General features: G+C 48.9%; 1 long non-coding RNA gene across 1 annotated transcript; it reads right to left on the minus strand.

Annotated features, from left to right (window-relative positions):
- Positions 1-489: 489 nt before the first annotated feature.
- On the minus strand, positions 490-17731 carry LOC135461080 (uncharacterized). Its single transcript, XR_010443333.1, has 5 exons — positions 17364-17731; positions 15994-16042; positions 3323-3392; positions 2655-2714; positions 490-1429 (listed from the first exon to the last, which is right to left on the minus strand). It is a non-coding gene; the product is annotated as an uncharacterized LOC135461080 (long non-coding RNA).
- Between the last annotated feature and the right edge of the window lie 998 nt (positions 17732-18729).

The following is an 18729-nucleotide window of genomic DNA, read 5'->3' on the forward strand; positions in this document are numbered from 1 at the left end:
CCCGGGTTCCCCGACCCCCTCCGCCCTCCTCCCCCTGAGAGTTCTGGGCGTTCTGGGGACCCATGGGACCCTGGGCACTCTGGAGATGATGCCAATTCCTCCCACACCTGTTTGCTAGGGATTGCTTTTGCCCCTCCCTGGTCGGTAAGAGCAACTACCGCCTGCTGATGGCAGGATGACTTCCCCCATCCTCGAGAGAATACTGCTGCCTGCTGATAGCTGGCAGCTCCCGCGGAATTCCACGAAATTGCCTCTAACATTACCTTTGCTGGGGATAAAAGCTTCAAGGCCGTTTTATCTTTTTTCAGAGATTTTCACAGGGTGTGGGGCTGCCATGCCCTGTAGGGCTGACAAGAGGCTGGGTTGTTCCTGGGAGCATGTCCCCCCCATGTTCTCAATTTTGACCTTTCTTACCAAAGGCTGAATCATCTGCAAGGTCAGTCTGGAGTTTGCCCTGGTCACTGTCCAGCAGCTCGCAGGTGAGGGTTTCCAGGGGTGCTTCTGGTCCTCCTTTTTCCGGGTCAAGGTTGAAATGAATCTTCTCAGCAGAGGTCGAGATGTTCTTTCTGGATTTTTCCCTTGAGAGTGCCTGTTTTCTTTCCTTCTCGGGCTGGGTTTCAGTGGATGATGGCTGTGGCGTGGCTGCTTGTCAAGAGCCCACCTGGGTGCCCTCTTGGAGCCCACCAGGGACGCCAATGTCTCAGGGTCTCTTGCTGCTCAGAGTGACCCCAAGAAAAGTTCAAAGTCTCTTTTCCCAGCCTGGTGCTTGAAAAAGGAGTCAGGGCTCTTCATTTCTCAGCCTCAAGGTTGTTTATTTTATCTTATCTATAAAAAATTTTCTCCTGCCCTGCCGAGGTCAGCTCAGCAGGACAGTCTGAGGCACTCTGCCTGCCCCCGGGGCAGTGTTATGTCTTTATACTAAAAACTACGTGTACAATATTTACAATTACTTTCCAATACCCATCACCTATGTTAGACAGTGAGCTTCTACTGTAAACCAATCAGTAAGAGCCAACATCACAGCAGAAGATGGAGGCCGAGAAGAAGAAGGAGAAAGGCTGGACACACCCAGTTCCCTCCATCTTGCCTCCTGAACCCCCATACCAAAAACCCCAAAATCTACTTTTCCACCCCGTGATAACTTGACTAATATTCTACCTAAACTGTTGTGGCCTGCTGATCTTCATATAAGGTTGGTAATTTGCTCCACGGGTCATAATCAAATGCACTGGTGTTTTGGGCTCCGTGCCAGGGCTTTTGAGCCCCCTGGCATGGGTCCTGGCCATCCTGGACTGCCAGAGGGATGTTCTGGGTTCCCACAGGTCTCTTCTTAGGTCTTCTACAGGTTGGTTTTTTGTTTCCTCTCCTTCTGCTTGTGCTGGGAAAAACCCCCTGCTGGGACATCTCTGCACCCTGGCATCCTGGGCATCTGCATAGGGATGGGCAATGTAACAAAGGACTGGCTGGAGGCCTTTGGAAATGGGAATTTATGGACAGGTGGGAATGCTCAATCTGACTGCACTGGGCCCTCATGCAGGACAGAGCTCTGGATCTCCTTCCTGCTTGGCAGGGTTCAGTTTCCAGGTAGTGTGGGCAAGGACTGGCACTCACCTGCACAGAAGGGCTTCTGCCTTTAGTCCCTGTAGCTAATCCCAGGGTGAGATTCCTCCTTTAGTGCTCAAAGAAAGGAAAGGAAATCCCAGAAGGGATGTGCTCTGTTTCTGAAACCGTTACCAACTGTGAGGAACGCACCTGCTAGAGTAGCACATGTCCCTGGGCAAAGGAGGTCACCCCTCTGACCAAACTGATCCCAGCCCAAAGGCCAGGCCTTCTGCTGGGCTCTGGAAGGGGTTCTGCAGGCAATGTGCTCAGGGCAGAGATCTCCACTGGCCTCACTTCTCCCAGGATAACACATCCCATCCCATCCCAAGGGTTCCCAGGATGGCCACAGACACAAGCAATGGGATCCAGCACACTTACTTAGCTCTTTGAATAGCGCTTCTACACCTTTCTGAGCCAGACAGCCAGCAGCCACAGACACTGGACATCAGGTGCACATGAAAATAAAATCAACGACAGGGTATTTAACAAGGACCTTTCCCCAAGGAACTCCAGGACTGCACTGAGCAGGTTCTGGGGCAGAACACATCCCACAGCTGGCCCAGGAGCCCCACAGCAGTGCTGGGGGGTTCCTGACCCTCGGGCCCACTGAGGCTCTCCTGGGCCAGGGAGCTGCCTCAGCTGCCACAGCACTCAGGCACCACACAGGTGCCTCAGTCCCACCAGAGCACAGCCACCCACGAGAGGGTGAGACGACTCTGCCTCACACCAGGAGTGGAGAGGAACCTCCCAGGCCCCTTCACTGTCCCTTGGCACATTCATTTCAGCCTGACCCTCAAAGCCCTGCTCAGCAACACCCCCTGCTAGAGTAGGATGTGTCTCTGGTCAAAGGAGGTCACCCCTCTGACCAAACTGATCCCAGCCCAAAGGCCAGGCCTTCTGCTGGGCTCTGGAAGGGGTTCTGCAGGCAATGTGCTCAGGGCAGAGATCTCCACTGGCCTCACTTCTCCCAGGGATAACACATCCCATCCCATCCCATCCCAAGGGTTCCCAGGATGGCCACAGACACAAGCAATGGGATCCAGCACACTTACTTAGCTCTTTGAATAGCGCTTCTACACCTTTCTGAGCCAGACAGCCAGCAGCCACAGACACTGGACATCAGGTGCACATGAAAATAAAATCAACGACAGGGTATTTAACAAGGACCTTTCCCCAAGGAACTCCAGGACTGCACTGAGCAGGTTCTGGGGCAGAACACATCCCACAGCTGGCCCAGGAGCCCCACAGCAGTGCTGGGGGATTCCTGACCCTCGGGCCCACTGAGGCTCTCCTGGGCCAGGGAGCTGCCTCAGCTGCCACAGCACTCAGGCACCACACAGGTGCCTCAGTCCCACCAGAGCACAGCCACCCACGAGAGGGTGAGACGACTCTGCCTCACACCAGGAGTGGAGAGGAACCTCCCAGGCCCCTTCACTGTCCCTTGGCACATTCATTTCAGCCTGACCCTCAAAGCCCTGCTCAGCAATATCCCCCGCTAGAGTAGGATGTGTCTCTGGTCAAAGGAGGTCACCCCTCTGACCAAACTGATCCCAGCCCAAAGGCCAGGCCTTCTGCTGTGCTCTGGAAGGGGTTCTGCAGGCAAAGTGCTCAGGGGAGAGATCTCCATTGGCCTCACTTCTCTCAGGGATAACACATCCCATCCAAGGTTCCCAAGGATGGGCACAGGCAAGAGGAATGGGATCCATGAGTCCACACTTACTTATGAACACAAATTGGCCTCCTTGGTCATGCTGCCATGAACTCCCTTTTTTTGTGGCCATTAGGTTCACCTGAAAAGAAAAAGAAAAATGAACAAGAGGAAGCTTCACTATGATATTTCCCCTTAGGTTTTAAAAAATGCATTTAAGAGCTTTTTTGTGACACATATATCCCTCAAAATATACTACTCAAACCTCTGATCTACTCAGGGTTTTTTAATTTACTGATTTTCCCTTCCATCACTGTCCAAACAGAATACAGCTCTTTCCAAGATATTCAGTCCTTGCTTGTGGTCTCCCGTATCATTTTCTCTACGTTCACTCTGCAATGCAAGGGAAAAGAGGGGCAAAATCTCTGTGGTGAGCAACATCTCAGCACTAGAGAAGATAAGGCAGTTGATAAGATGTTCTGTTGCACTCCCAGCTGGTCCCTAACCCATCTTGTCTGCCCTGGAGCTCTGAGAATTCTCACAGACACACACTTCATCTTCCTTGGTAAAAATTAAGACCTTCTGCTTTTGCAGAGTGCAGAACCTGGTGTTCAACCCCAGACATATTTTCCTCAGAGGCAAGGGACCATTTTCCATTCCTTCAGACTCAAATCCTGACCAGCTATGAAGAAATCTATGGTGAAAGGACAAGTGACCTTGGCTGGAGTCGACGCAGGAGGTGTCCCGACCAGAGAGTAATTGCCACTGATTCCATGATGCAGAACGCATGAAAGACACTTTGTTATTTGTGTACAGTATTAAGAAATATACAGTTCATATAGGAACATTAGTGGACCTAAGACCTGATTGGTCTTAAGGTGAAAACCTCTCACACTATTGATGCACTATGAATAGTACACTCTAGCAAACCATTTTTATAAACAATGGTTATAGAAAGAGAGATAATAATTGTTTGATTTTTTTTTGCTAGGATTGTTAGGTTCAGTTTGTGAGAAATTGTCTCTGTTCATTCTTTGACTGAACTGAGAATATTTACAGGCTGGCTGCCAAATGTCCATCAAACTTCTCTCACTCCCCCTCCTCAACTGGACAGGAGGAAAAAATAAAACTGAAGAGCTCACATAAAGCCTGGGACATCCCTCTCCAGCTGCCACCATGGGCAAACCAGACTCGACTTGGGGTCAATTGCTTTGCCTTCTCAGCAATTCCCAATAGAGCAGCAAGCCGGGTAACAAAGACAAAACTGAAAGCACCTCACTCCCACTCTCCCCTCTCCTGGCTGTGAACACACCTGGTGCGGGTGGCTGGGGCAGCTGCAGTGCCTGATGCAAGCCGAGCTCCAGGTGGGAGCCCGAGACAAGAGCTCATGAACTGCCAACAGAGCCCAACAAAGGGCACCAAGAGTGGTGGCACCGCTGGGGAAGGGGCACCGAGAGACCCAGCAGGAGCTGAGGGCCCGGGAGGAAGAGCCAGACTCGCGCCTTGGGCATGCAGACTGAGGGGATAAAACTGAGGGGCTTGGAGGAACATCTCAGGCTGTTGGAGGAACATCTCAGGCTGTTCCTGTGTCACTGCACTGGGATTAAATGGCTTTATGGAATCAGACAGCTGAGACTGCTCTGGGAAACCTGGGCTGGAACCAGGGAGGACACAGGGGCTGGGTGTGGGGAGTCACGCAGGGCCCATTGGGGCACTGCAGCCACTGCTGTGAAGGGGCTCTTCCCAACACTGAACACCTCTGGTGGCTGGAGTGTGATGGCCAGAGAGCCTTGGGAAGGGTCAGACTGGGAAATTTCCTAAATATCCTCTTCTGCACAGCTGGCTGCAGAAAGCAGGGCTCTGCTGACCCTTCCAACAAAGCTGCCTGTCCCTTCTGAGCACATCCATCAGAGCAGCAGGGACGAGGTGAAGGCAGAAACAGGGACTGCTCAGGAGTGAGGAAAGGTCTGCTCAGGGCACAGCTCGCTGCTGTGCTCTGCTCTCCCTCTTTCTTGTACTCCATTTCCCTGGGCTGTCTGCTCCTTGGGACTTTCTGTTTTCTTTGGCCACATTCCAGAGAAGGAGGACCTGGACTGAATTAAGGGACCCCTTGCCAAAAGCTGCTGCATGTCCAGAAAGCTTTCCTGGTGTTCAAGGAGAGGATAGACCCAGGTGAGGAAAAGAGGGGAGGATGAGAAATAGAGAAATGCCAGCAGGGACCCAAGAGAAGTCACAGCCCCAGGGCCCATGGCTGTCCCACGGGTCTAACTGAAGGGATCAGACAGGAAATGCCAGGGATGATTTCCCAGGAATGAACCCTGCTCCATCTCCTCCCACTACATTTTGCTGTTTTGCTCTGGTCTGAAAGGCGGGAAAGCATATAAATGGCAAAAAATGCTCAGAGTTTGAGGGGTTTTCTCCTAAAGCAGAGCAATAGCGTGATGGCTTCTCAAACAGGAAAAATGAGTAGATGATGTGCACGTGGAGCTGTCCTGGATGTGCCTCTGCCATTGATCACTGATTGTGAAAAACACCAATCACTTGTTTTTAAAATTTTAAAAGTTTAATAGTTATAAAATGGTTTAAAAAATAGTAACACAATGACAGTAATATTAATTTGGACAAATTGATATAGGACAATATGAGACAATAAAAACAAAGAGTTACGGATGTCCGGGTACCTTTTTCTGGGCATCACGAGCCCGAAAAAAGGACACCCGTTAACAAAAGATTAACCCTTAAGAACAACAGCCTGTTGCATATTCATACACTTAATACATGATGCATAAATTCCATTCAAACACAGGATTCCTTCTGGTGTTCATCAACTTCTTCCCTCTAATCCTAACAGCACCTCCAAGGCAGGAAGAAGTTAGTTTCTTCTGAAAAGAGGACAATATATTCTTTTTCTCTGAAAGATCTAGGTGTCCTGTGGCTGCTATCTCGCTGCAAGCCCTTTCTTTTAAACAAAGCATCTTCCATAGCATAGTTTCTATTTTAACAGTTTTTATAAGCCAAAACTATATTTAACACAGTACTTAAAAAAATTAATACAGCATTGCTTTCTAACACAACACATATAATATTCATTTTAATATTTGTGAAAAGCCAATCATAAAATACATGCATTTTTCACACTGATGAACATAGACATTAGCTCAGATCACCGCTCATGGAAAGATGGTTGTGCTTCCAGGGATGGGTCACCCCACTTCTCACAGTCAGAGACACATTGTCCTCTCTGTCTCTCATATTTGGAAGGAGCCCTGACAACTGCTTTAGACAGGAGAATTATTTTATGCAGGGCCAGATCTGCACTCTTGAGCCAAAGCTGAAGCTTTTAGGAGGAAAAAGAAAAGGAAGGGGGAAAGACAGGAGAAGGGAGGAGAATAAAAAAGAAAAAAAGGTGGGGGGGAGGGCAGGGGTGAGAGGAGACAGAAAAAATATGGAAAAAAAAAGAAATAAAAGAAACAAAAAAAGAAGAAACTCTCTCTGCCACATTGTCAGTGATGGCTTTGTTGCCCAGAGACCAAGAGAGTCTGGTCTGCCAACAGATGCCCAATAAATTAGACATTTTGAATTATGCATTGAGTGCAATAAAACATTATTCCTAGCATGTGAGTTAAATCCAGGAGGATTGTATGAGTGGTGGTGAAATCTCATTATGCTTTTTCTGGGGTGCTAAGGTAACCTATGAATATTAAATATAAAAATTAAAATAAGTTCCAGTCACTCCATGAAATAATTATTCATTCTATATTCAGACTAAAAATTTTTCTGATCAGCCAAGATCAAAGAAACAAGCAATTATCCATAGTGTATTCATGGCAACCAGGCTGTGCCTAACCAATATGCTACTTACTTTTTAATTTTTTCCCATTTAATGTGCAGCAAGTGTCATGGTAACCATTTTTCCTATCAGACAAAAAAACCCATGAAATAAATAAGTAAAGCCTGAATTGACCATTTTTTCCTCTATGTAGGAATGAATTAGGAACTGGGTTAGTGTCTGTAGACAGAGGGCAGGAAGGGACAATCGACTTTGAATGAGAATTGTATGAAATATTAACTTTGTGGTCTCCCTCCAACCCTTCCTGACTGGTCCCCCACCCTCTGCAGCACAGCTGGTCCTTGATGAGACAAAGACATTGAAAGCCCTGGGGGCCCTGGGGGGTGTTATGAACAAAAATTCAGTTAATATTTTTTTTTGTGAGAAAGAGTTGCAGGGGGGCAGCCAGGTCTCAGGCGCTGCCAGGATTCTTAGTGCTTTGTTATTGTAATACCGGGTCGTTAAGGCTTATCTCCTTCTTTTTGTATTAGTAAAAAGCCTGGCTGGGTGGGGTGATGGCCCTTCCCCGAGGCTGTGCTCTCTTACAACATAGGGAAGACACCTGAGAGGGTGGGGGGGGGTTATGCAAAGTGACTCCAAAGTCCAGAATGCTTTGTGGGACCCTGTTTATTTCAGCTGGGGGCGCTCGTCCGGAATAGCCACGCCGCAAGAAGACTCAAGACTGGCCATCTTGGACTTCAGGACAGCTGGCTACCAGTACCAGAGGGATCGGCTCAGGAGCAGCGACGCAGAGGAGCACCGAAACACCAGATTGGTGAGAAAGCCGGTGGCGGGAGCGGGAGACGTACGCATGTGTGTGTGAATGAGACGAAGGCCGGCAGCCGGACCTTCGAAGTGAGAGCGGTCCTCTCAGTACCGTGGTTCCTGACTCCTGCGAAGGATCCGGCCGGGAACAGGGGGCGGAGCTTGGAATTAGCGTGAGTGAGTCGTCTCCCAAGGGGGAATAAAGGCCCCCCTCCCCTCCGGGCGTGCGGAGGGAATACATGTATGAGTGGCACGCACCCAAAATAGGCCCTGACAGAGGGAAGTCAGGCAGATTTGTCAGTCCCGAGAAGGATTCGGGTAGCAGTTGTAAGTCTTGAGAAGGATTCGCGTAAGGTTTTGTCAGTCCCGAGAAGGATTCGGGTAGCTCATAAGCCCTGCAGGCAAAAGTAAGTCCTGGCACAGGAACCAGGCAAAAACCCCAGCGAAGGAGGCTGTGGTTTGCTTTTAAGTCCTGATACGGTGAAGCCTAAAAATTGGCGGGTTAGGCAAACTAAAAATCAGGCAGTTGTTTTTCCTGACTGAGGGAGTCAGGCACGACCCGGATTCTTAGACCGAGGCTTCGTGTGTTCAAGTCCCGATAGATGTAAGACCTGACGTGGGGAAAGTTAGGCAATCAAGAGATAGGGCAGTTGTTTCAGTATAAAGTCCTGAGCATCAGGCAGAAATTTGAAGTTTCAGTGGAGGAGGCTGAAGCTCCTCAAAGAAGGTTCTTTTTTGAAATTACCGGTCAGTAAAGGCACCTTTAGGATTTTTTACTGTTAAGACCTGTAAAATGGGAGGGTGTAATAGTAGAAAGACCGCTAAGAGACTGAGGTATATACATCCTAATAGTCCCTTAGGAGAACTGTTAGTAAAATGGGATTCTATAGAGGCCACGGAGGGATTAGATAAAGCGAAAATGATCCATTATTGTATGGAAGTGTGGCCAGAATTAGAGATACAAGGAGGATGGCCTTGGTGTGGGACAAAGGATAAGTGGATGTGCCAGCTGTTAAATAATTATCTGACAGCTCGAGGGGATACTGATCCTGAGCAATTATTGTATGTAGCCTGCTGGTTGAAGAGCGCTGTTGGGGATGAAGGGGTGCGAATTTGTAAGGTACAGAGGAAGAAAGAGGGGAGTGAAGGAGGAGATGATAGGACTAGTAAAAGATGGGATCCCCTGGATTATTTGCCTCCTTCTGCCCCTCCACTTTATAATCCTCTTCTCCAAGAACCTCAAATGGCAGGTCCGGTTCTTCCCCCGGCTGCCATCTCACTACCACCTGCTCAAATTCCTCCTTCTACCTCTTCAGCTTCCCCTATGATAAACCCAGTATCCCCTCCAGTTTCTTCTGCACCACCACAAGTGCCTACTCCACCTGCTGCATTCTCCACCCCTTCTCCAGCTCCACTTAATATCCACTCAGGCTCTTCTCCCCCTCCTATTGCTTTCCCTTTACCTCCTCCTAGTTGGGGCACAAATGTCTCCTTGCCCAATAAACAGCTATCAGCAAATACACCTGCTGATGGGCAGAAAGTTCAGGGTAACCCAGATATCCCTCAAAGTAGTTTGGCATCTGAAGATGGGCCGTACTGTAGCACCAGATCCAAGACCTCCAAGGCAGAGAGACTCTTTCCCCTCAGAGAGGTTCCTATGGGAGGAGTAGCGGGAGGTGTTGGCTTTGTGAGTGCTCCCCTAACTGCTTCTGAGGTGAGAGGATTCAAGAAAGAGTTGGGGCATTTAGTTGAGGACCCAGTGGGCATAGCTAACCAAGTGGATCAATTTCTAGGTCCAAATATCTACACTTGGGGGGAGATGAATTCCATCCTGAGCATATTGTTTTCCCCAGAAGAGGTCCAGATGATTAGGGTGGCTGGCATAAGAATTTGGGAGAAAGATAACCGTTCAGGACCCCAGGTGCCATCAGGCGAACAGAAATTGCCACTAACGGATCCCAGCTGGAACCCTAACCAGGAGGAGGGGAGGAAGGCCATGATGGAATACAGGTCTTGGATAATACGGGGGATCAAAGAGTCAGTTCCCAAAGGAACTAACACCCAATTGGCATTTGAGGGCATGCAGGAGAAAGATGAAGCTCCTGCTGCCTGGCTCAATCACCTAAGGCGGAACTTCCAGTTGTACTCTAGAATTGACCCAGACACCCCAGAAGGTCAAATGCTACTAAAAGTCCAATTTGTTACCAAATCTTGGCCTGATATACAGAGGAAACTGGACAAGATGGAAGATTGGCAAGAGAGAGACATTAATGAGTTATTAAGAGAGGCATTGAAAGTGTATTTAAGGAGGGAGGAAGAAAAAGCAAAGGCCAAGGCTAAGATCATGGTTGCTGTAGCCAGAGAAAGTGCAGGGTGGGCAGGTCCACCACCAGGAGGAGGCAAGGATAGGCCTCTTGTACTGTCAGGTGCAAAAGGGATAGAGACACCTCAAGTCCCTTTGAGAGAACGACATTGCTATTACTGTGGAGAGCCAGGACACACCAGGAGGTTTTGTAGAAAGCTCAGTCTCGATGCCGCAATAGCCAGGGAACAAGATAATTTAGGGAAGATCCTTAGAAGTGACAACTAGAGGGTCAGGGGCTTTATACTTTAGGGGACCTGATGCAACATCTAGAAGACCCCTTGGTAAACTTTAAGGTGGGACCCCTAAACGAAGAATTAGAATTTTTGGTTGATACAAGAGCAGATAAGTCCTGTCTCAACAAAGTAACATCTGAAGTTAGACAAAAAAACAGCTAGGCAGAAAGGATATCCAATAGCACCAAAACTGGCCAGTAATACTGAACTTATTATAAGTGGTGTGAAAGTAAAAGGTACCTTATTGTTGTCTTGTTGTGTGTGTGAGAGTGAGTCACAAGCAAAGTCAGCCTCAACTTCCCGGGCAGGTGGGAAGGGGGCATTGGAAGTGTGTGTGTGTGTGTGTGACCTGCAAACCAGGCTTGTGTCCCCCGGGCGGGTGGGGGCTGTGACCAAAGTGTGTGTGTGTGTGACCTGCAAACCAGACTAGTGCTCCTGAGATGTGTGAGGGAGCCATAGCTGTAAGAGCGGGAGTGACACGCAGGCAGCCTCACAGGTGAATGTGCACCACAGGCAACCAGAGTCTGGGCCCTTCCAAGAGGCCCAGAGATGCTGAGACCTGTGGGCCAACCCCAAGGTGAGGGGGGGCTATAGGGACCTGTGATTTTCTAGCAATAAGTTTGTGTCTTAAAGGTGTGGAGGAATGTGTGAAAGTGAATGAGAAATGAGAGAGTGAATATAGATGAGTTAGAATAGAGGTAATGTAGATTGTGCATTACAAGTTTTACCACATCTCCTTAGAGGGAAGTGTATTGTGTAAAAGAATGGTGTAAGGAAAAATTTAGGTGTAAGGGGTTGAAAGAAATATTTAAGCTGAAAGTAAAAGTATGAAACAGAAGCAAGAGATAGATAAATAAGATCTTGAAAAATAGAAAAGAAAACTAGTGAATTAAATACACAGAAAAATAGGAGAATAAAAGTACTTTGAGAGTTAAGTTAGCTGAGAAATACAACTCCTTGCAAAATATGTAGAAGTTGATAAGAGAAACATACAAGCTATGGAAAAAGAGAAATTACTGATAACATTAAACAGAGAAGCTGAGTTTTGATAAAATCATTAACAGCAGACCATTAATGCCTGTGTTTGAAAGCCCGTTCCAGGTATTCTTCATTACTAAGACAGTTGGACTCACATCACTCTCACCCCTGGTATTGGACCAGGATTCAACACCAAGTTTTTCCCTCTGGCATTCTGGTATTGGACCAGACTCCACCCCTGTCTCCTGCTGGCATTGGGCCAGACTCCCAGTTTCTACGTCTGGCATTGGGCCAGACTCCCAGTTTCTCCTTGTGGCATTGGACCGGACTACACCCCTGTCTACTTCTGGCACTGGGCCAGACTCCCAGTTTTCCCCTCTGGCATTGGGCCAGAGTCCACACCACTCACCTCCAGGCACTGGACAAGGATTCATCCACATCACAAGTTAATTCACCTGGGTATACTGTGATTTGGAGTTGACTCTCAGGAGAAAGAGTCAAAAAGACTGAACTGTATGGGAAGAATTGGTATCAGAGTTCTAATATTGCTTAAAATGTTTCAAAACTGTTTTGTGTAAATTATGTTGGTAAAAAGTTTAAGGCTGTAAATAAGTAATTCTAGTTTAAGTTCCCCAATATACTTCTAAAGACTCCAGGTTAACCCTCTACAGAATACTCCCCTGGGGGGGAAACTAAAATTTGTAGGGAACAGACCAAGAGAGGCTTAACCAGAGAAGCGGGTAGAAGGGACTCTAAAGAGCTTGGAAGCTTGTCCTCAGAAAAAAAATTCCCCAAGAGGCAAGGCCGGGTGGGCAGGCTGTGCAAGAAGACCCATAGCGGACTCTTGGGAAGGGTAGTAATGATGCTCTGATTGCTGGTGGTGCTCTGGGAAGCCCAGCTGAGCTGTGCAGTGAGTGCTACCAACCCCTCTATGAGGAGGAAGTGAGCTCCTTGTCGAGAGTCCACATCAGTTCTAACCCTGATGGTGTTAACCTCTCCCAATTGGTCCTTTATCAGAAAAATAAGAGCATGTATTGGATAGCCCAGAATACTGCCACTTTTAGGCAGCCACTCCTAGGAGAGTGCCCTATAGAGGAAGCCTGGTTTTGCTTTGAATGTGATGCTGCTGAAACAAGCTCAGCAGATCTAGTAAAAAGCAAAGAAATGGTGAAAATGGTAAGAAAAACTTTGTTACAAGTATTTATATGAGTGTACTGGAAAAGAGATAAACCCCTTTTGGAACACATTTCAGGGGAACTCTAAACCCTTAAGTTTGATCTCATCTGGCAACTGCATTGCTAGGGTGATAACACCAATTCTCTTATTACCCAAAGAAACTGGATCAAGTCTGGGAGTTCCTATATATAATGATTTGGGAGAAATTAAACAAAACCGGGAAAGTGAAATAGAAATTGGGAAAATCCAAAATTGTAAAAGCCAAGTTTGGATCCCAAAATCTGTGTTGAACAAAGTCATCCGGCTACAGGCAGTGTTAAAAATAAGGAATTCAATTATTAGGGACATTTCAAATGAAATAAAAGGATTGGCATGTGTAAATAAGCAAGATCAAACTCCTACACTTGATCCCAGTGGGTGGGAGAATTTAGAGATTTTCAGAAAATATGTATGGGAAAAAGTGGTTTTTCTCGCTGTGTGTGTACTTGGAGGATTGCTCTTTTTACTATGCTTATTTGTCTGTTTTAGTAAAACAGTATTGGCTGTACAAACCAATCTGGAAAAACCAAGAAAAGTAACAAGGTTAAGTAAGCATGATAACCACAGTGCACAAGAGATTTATAGTAGATTCAAAACAAAAAATTGTGAGTTGATGCGAGCTTAAGAATTTAAGCTCGATCAAAGAAAAAGAGGGGGGACTGTTATGAACAAAAATTCAGTTAATATTTTTTTTGTGAGAAAGAGTTGCAGGGGGGCAGCCAGGTCTCAGGCGCTGCCAGGATTCTTAGTGCTTTGTTATTGTAATACCGGGTCGTTGAGGCTTATCTCCTTCTTTTGTATTAGTAAAAAGCCTGGCTGGGTGGGGTGATGGCCCTTCCCCGAGGCTGTGCTCTCTTACAACATAGGGAAGACACCTGAGAGGGTGGGGGGGGGTATGCAAAGTGATTCCAAAGTCCAGAATGCTTTGTGGGACCCCGACTTGAGATGCAGCGAGAAAACCCCAAAAACAACGAGCCAAATAAGAATTGAGGGACTAAAGTGATGTCTGGACGTGAGGAGCCGAGTGCTGAGCCTGCAGAGATGCTGAACACCTTCGGAGCCCCTCTCGCCCTGAGCAGGGAGTGGTCCCAGCGCCGGGACCAGGGTAACCGGCGAGGCTCAGAAGCAACATCTGACGGGGACATCAAGCCCTAAAGCTCCCACGAGGACTGGATCCCCCGGCTCTGCCCCTAGTGGATGGAGCTGCGCATATCCTCCTCCTCTGAGTAGCCCTGGGAGACGCGACGGGGACTGCAGCCCTGCCGAGCCGCCCAATCCTGAGCTGATCACTTTTAATAAAGGCATTATAAAGGAGAAGAAGTCTCCTGGCCCTGTTTATTTCAGGGGGCAGCAGGGCTCCCTCAGGCCTCAGCAAAGGCCAGTGAAGGCCCCAGGATGGTCCAGGGAGCTTTTCCCACTCAATCCCCTCTGGCAGAACTGGACTCAGCACTTGAGCCCTTCCCCTGGCTGGGCTCCTGCTCACACAGCCCCGGGCGCTGCTGCCTTGTTTGGCTGCTGGCCCGTGTGCTTCCTCTCCCAAGCGCTGCCTTTTCAACTGGAGCTCGCTCAGTTCAGCCGAGAGCCTCAGGAGAGGAGTGCTTTACTCCTGGCTCTTGGAGAGACCATTCCTGCCCTCGGAAGAGGCTGCCCTGGAAAGCTCGGCAGATTTCCTGATGGGCATTTATGGGAAATCAGTGTCAAACGGAGAAAGGAGGTGCTGGGGGGGAGGGGGGAGCCCGTGGGGGTGGGAACCCTCCACAGCTGCTGGTTCAGCCCATCAAAGCCTTCTCCTCTGGAGCCCCAGCTGTGTGCTCTGCTGCCGGCCTCAGTCCCTGCCCCTCGGTGCCCGGACCCCGCTATTTCCCGGCTGTGACAGCCCAGGCTGGCACTGAGGAGCTCATCCCTGTGTGGGGCAGGAGCAGCTCCCCGTGAGCATCCCCCATTCACGCACCAGGCAGCTCTGCTGAGCCATCGCTCCCAAATCCCCCCGCTGCTGGAGCCCTTTGCTTTGCCTGGCCATGGATGCCAGGGCAGCTGCCATTCCCATGGGATCCTGCTCACTGGCCTGAGACCGCTCCAGGCTGCCCCCAGAGCTCTTCTGCCCACTCTCCCTGATGATCAGGGGGTTTCTGAGCTGCCAAGGCAGTGTCCCCCCTTTCTGACCCCTCCACTGCTCACTCACACAAGTCAACTTAACCTCTGCCCATCCTGTTGAGGATGTCCAGGTATCCCAGCTGTTCTTCACACCTCCCATCCTCATCCTCTCTGACACTCCTCTGGCAGAGCCTCTCCCCTTCCACTGCATTCCACCAGCATCAGGCACAGCCTTCCAAACCATCTAGGGATGGGTTTGGCTCCAAACAAAAATGATGTAGGCAGCTTCTGAGATCAAAACCAGCAATTTTGGGTTCTCAGGGGTTCAGAAACTCCCATTCAGGACCATTTGGACTAAGAAACTGCAAGTCTGGGAGCTCTGGGGTCCCAAACACTGATTTAGAAAGATTTTGGGCTCTGAACAACCCTCAACTTTAGGCAGCATTGGGGTTGAGAAACACCAATTTAGGGAGCATTTGGCTCAAAACCACTGACTGGGGGAACTTTTGGCCCCAGAAAGTCCCCTTTAGGCAGCTTTTCAGCTCATAATTCCAATTTAGGGAGCCCTTGGGCTCAGAAGCACATGTTTAAGGAACTGCAGTACTCAAAATGGGATCTCAGGAAGCTTTGTAGGTCAGGAAAAGCAACCTGGGGAGCTTCAGGGCTCAGTTAACACTCATTAAACAACTTTAATGAGCTTTGGGGTTCAGAAAAATCAGTGTCCAGAGACATGGAGCACAAAAGCAGCAATTTAGGATACTTTGGGGCTCAGCAATACCATTTCAAGGCACTTCTGGCCTCAAAAACGGGCATTTGTGGAATTTCACAGCTGAGAATAGGGAAGTTTCAGGAGCATTGGGGCTCAGAAACAGCTGCCTGGGGACTTTTTGGGACCTGAAACAGCATTCGGGCTCAGAAATATGGATTTAGGGAGCACTAGAGCTCTTAAACACCAACTTAGGGACATGCACGTCTACAAAACCCTGATTTGGGGAGTTCAGGCTGAGAAAAAATCATGTTGGGAGCTTTGGGAATCAGGGAGAGTGATTTGGGGATATTTTCAGAGCAAAAAAAAAAACAATTTAGAGAGCTTTCGGGCTCCATAAAACCAATTTAAGCCGATTTTGGGCTCTGTAGTCCCTATTTAGGGAGCTTTGGAGCTCCAAAACAGCGATTTAGGGAACTTTTGGGCTGAGAAACATCAATTTCGGGAGCAGAAGGAGCAAGCCCTGAGGAAACCCAGGAGCAAGGGGCAGGCGCTTACCTGGGACAGGTCTGGGAAGGAGCCGCTCCGCGCTGGGGTGTGAGCACTGCTTAAAAACCGGGATATATACAGCTCACTAGCCCACTGTGCCCACCCCGTTCACACCCGCACGGGCTCCTCCCTCTCTCCCCGAGGCTCCTTTCCCGGTTTTACACCGGTTTTACACCGATTTCCCCTAAATGAGGTTTCCCCGCTCCGGTCAGGGAGCGGTTCCTTGGCTGGGGTGGGAAATGAGCGCAGCCAGCGCTCCCCGCCCATCGCTCCCGGAGCCTCCCTGGCTGGGATGAACCCCGCGGGCTGATGGCGCACCGGGCACAGGGCGTGAGTGAGGGGCGCCAGGGCTCTGGATCACTGATCTGGGAACTTCATGGCTTAGAAACCCCTGTGTCAGCAGCTTCGGGGCCAGAACAGTGAGCTCAGGAGCTTTGGGGCCGAGAATGAGCAATTCTGGGGGCTTTGGGGCTCCAGAACACTGATTTTGGGAGGCTTTTGGCTCGGGGAAAAAAAAATATTTAGGGAGCTCCGAGTCTCAGCTGTTTTGCGGAGAAAAGAAGAAACCTCACAACTTGTAAAAGTTGTAAAGCCCGGTATGTTTTTATTACGACGCGCGCCGGACGCAAGACTCCCCAAAAGGGCATGCGTGCCCCTGGAGACTCCGAGTCCCCTTTTATCCCCCTCCAAATGCTTCATACAGTTTCAAATTAAGTTCATACATATTCATTCCACATGACATTTAGCACTAATTCTTCTTTATCGAAGGAATTCCTAGTCGGGAGATTGACCTCGTGTTTTTCTGTTTCTTCTCTGTCTCCTTGCTGTCTCTGGAACGCGGCCTCTCCTTCAGCTTTAGCTCCACAGACCCTTCACCTCTCCTAGACACTTTACCTAGTTCAGGATGGATATTCTGTCTCACAGCGAAAGCAATTTAGGGCTCTTTTTAGCTCAGAAGCAGCAATTTAGAGAGATTTCGGGCCGAGAAACATCAATTTAAGGATATTTTGGTGTCTGAAATACCAGTTTAGGGAGCTAAGAAACACTCATTTAGGGAGGATTTGGGCTCAGAAATATCAAATAAGGAGTTTTTGACCTCCCAAATAAAAAACCTTTTTGGGGAGGATTTTGCTCCTGAGGGCTGGAATATAAGTGTGGGGAGTCCTGGCAGACTGACTATACCCCAAACCCACCACGACAAGTGCTGTGTTCCCGTGGTGGCCAGAACAACCGCTGGATTACTGCAGACAAACCCTGTGTCCCATGTCACTGCCTGGAACACTGTCCTGAGCTTGGAAATGGGTGCTATGGGCACAGGTGCCCCATGAAAGAATTTAATCAGAGTGTGGTACTCATTGCCAAAGCAACCTTACAGACACCTGGGGAAGAAGCAGGCACCGAGTGGATTTAGGACATCCCCTGTGATGGACCAGCCTCTGGAATGATGGAGTGGGCTGGTGAGGATGACAGCGAGCAATGGGTCCTTTCGGGACTCCAGCTCCCATCATGCACCGCGGCATCCACTGAGCGCCAGTGCAGCCGAGACTTCATCTCCCGTGATGCTCTGCGCACCGTAGAGCGTCTTTAGGGCCGGACCACCATCTCCAATATGCCCTGCGACCCCAGAGCCCCGACATAACCCGTTCCAGCCGTACAAGTCCCGTCATGTTCCATGCCCCAAAGGGATCTATAACGACTCTCTAGGTGTCCCCCAAGGGCTTCCCAGAACCTTAGGTTCCTCGCAGGTGCCCCCTGAGGACCCGAAGTGGCCGCCCCCACCCACAACTGGCTCCCCGGACCCCCAAGTGCTGCAGTGGAGCTACTTTCGGGACTACGGCTCCCATCATGCTCCGCGGCGCTCGTGGCGTTTGAATGCAGCCGAGACTTCATTTCCCGTCAGGCCCCGCGCTCTGCAGGGCGCCGTTAGCGCTCTGCCTTCACCCCCGCGCCCAGAGAGCCCCGTTAGAGCCCCCCAAGGGCCCGCCCGGACCCCGAAGGGCCCCAAATTCCCCTCCCTGATCTCCAAGGGCCCCCCTGCATCCCCAAGGGGTCCCCTGGACCCCGAATTGTCCCTCAGAATCCCTGTGTGCCTCCCCCCCCCTCCCGTTTCCCACCCGGCTCCCCCAAGTGTTCTCCCGATGCTCAAGTTCTCTCTGAATTCCTTCCCCAGACCCAAAACTGCCCCAAATGTGCCCCAAAATTCTTTCCATGTAAGCCCAAGTGCCCCCTTGAACCACGCGTGAGAAAAACATGATTAAAAAGACTACAAAACAACTAAACATAGGGTGAAGTAGCAGAAAGAGGGGAAAAATTAATAACTAATAGACGTGAATTAGTGAATGAAGGCAATTGTGATACTTAGAACCAGTTACCATTAATTTTATTGGTTGTTTAACACGCAGAGATTTTTGATATAAATATGAAATTAGGTAATAAAATGAAACAACTATTATTACAAATAAGAAATAAATACAATAAATAAATTTAATTGAAAAAATATTTAAAATAAATAATAAATTCCATTAATTTTTTTTTTATATCTTTGGATGTTAGTTGCAGGTGGATGATGTCAGACATGGTGAGGCTGGGGATGAGGAGCATGTTGTCCAAACAGAGTCAGCTTGCAAGGGTGTCATTCTTCTCTGTGCCCAGACCTCCTAAGGAGACATTCAGCATCAAGATCACTTGGGGAATACGTCTATCAGCTCTTCAATGAACTGAAAAATAAAAAACAATACTCATGAT

This window comes from Zonotrichia leucophrys, unplaced genomic scaffold (genome assembly GCF_028769735.1).
Source record: "Zonotrichia leucophrys gambelii isolate GWCS_2022_RI unplaced genomic scaffold, RI_Zleu_2.0 Scaffold_164_104140, whole genome shotgun sequence".
Lineage (NCBI taxonomy): Eukaryota > Metazoa > Chordata > Aves > Passeriformes > Passerellidae > Zonotrichia > Zonotrichia leucophrys.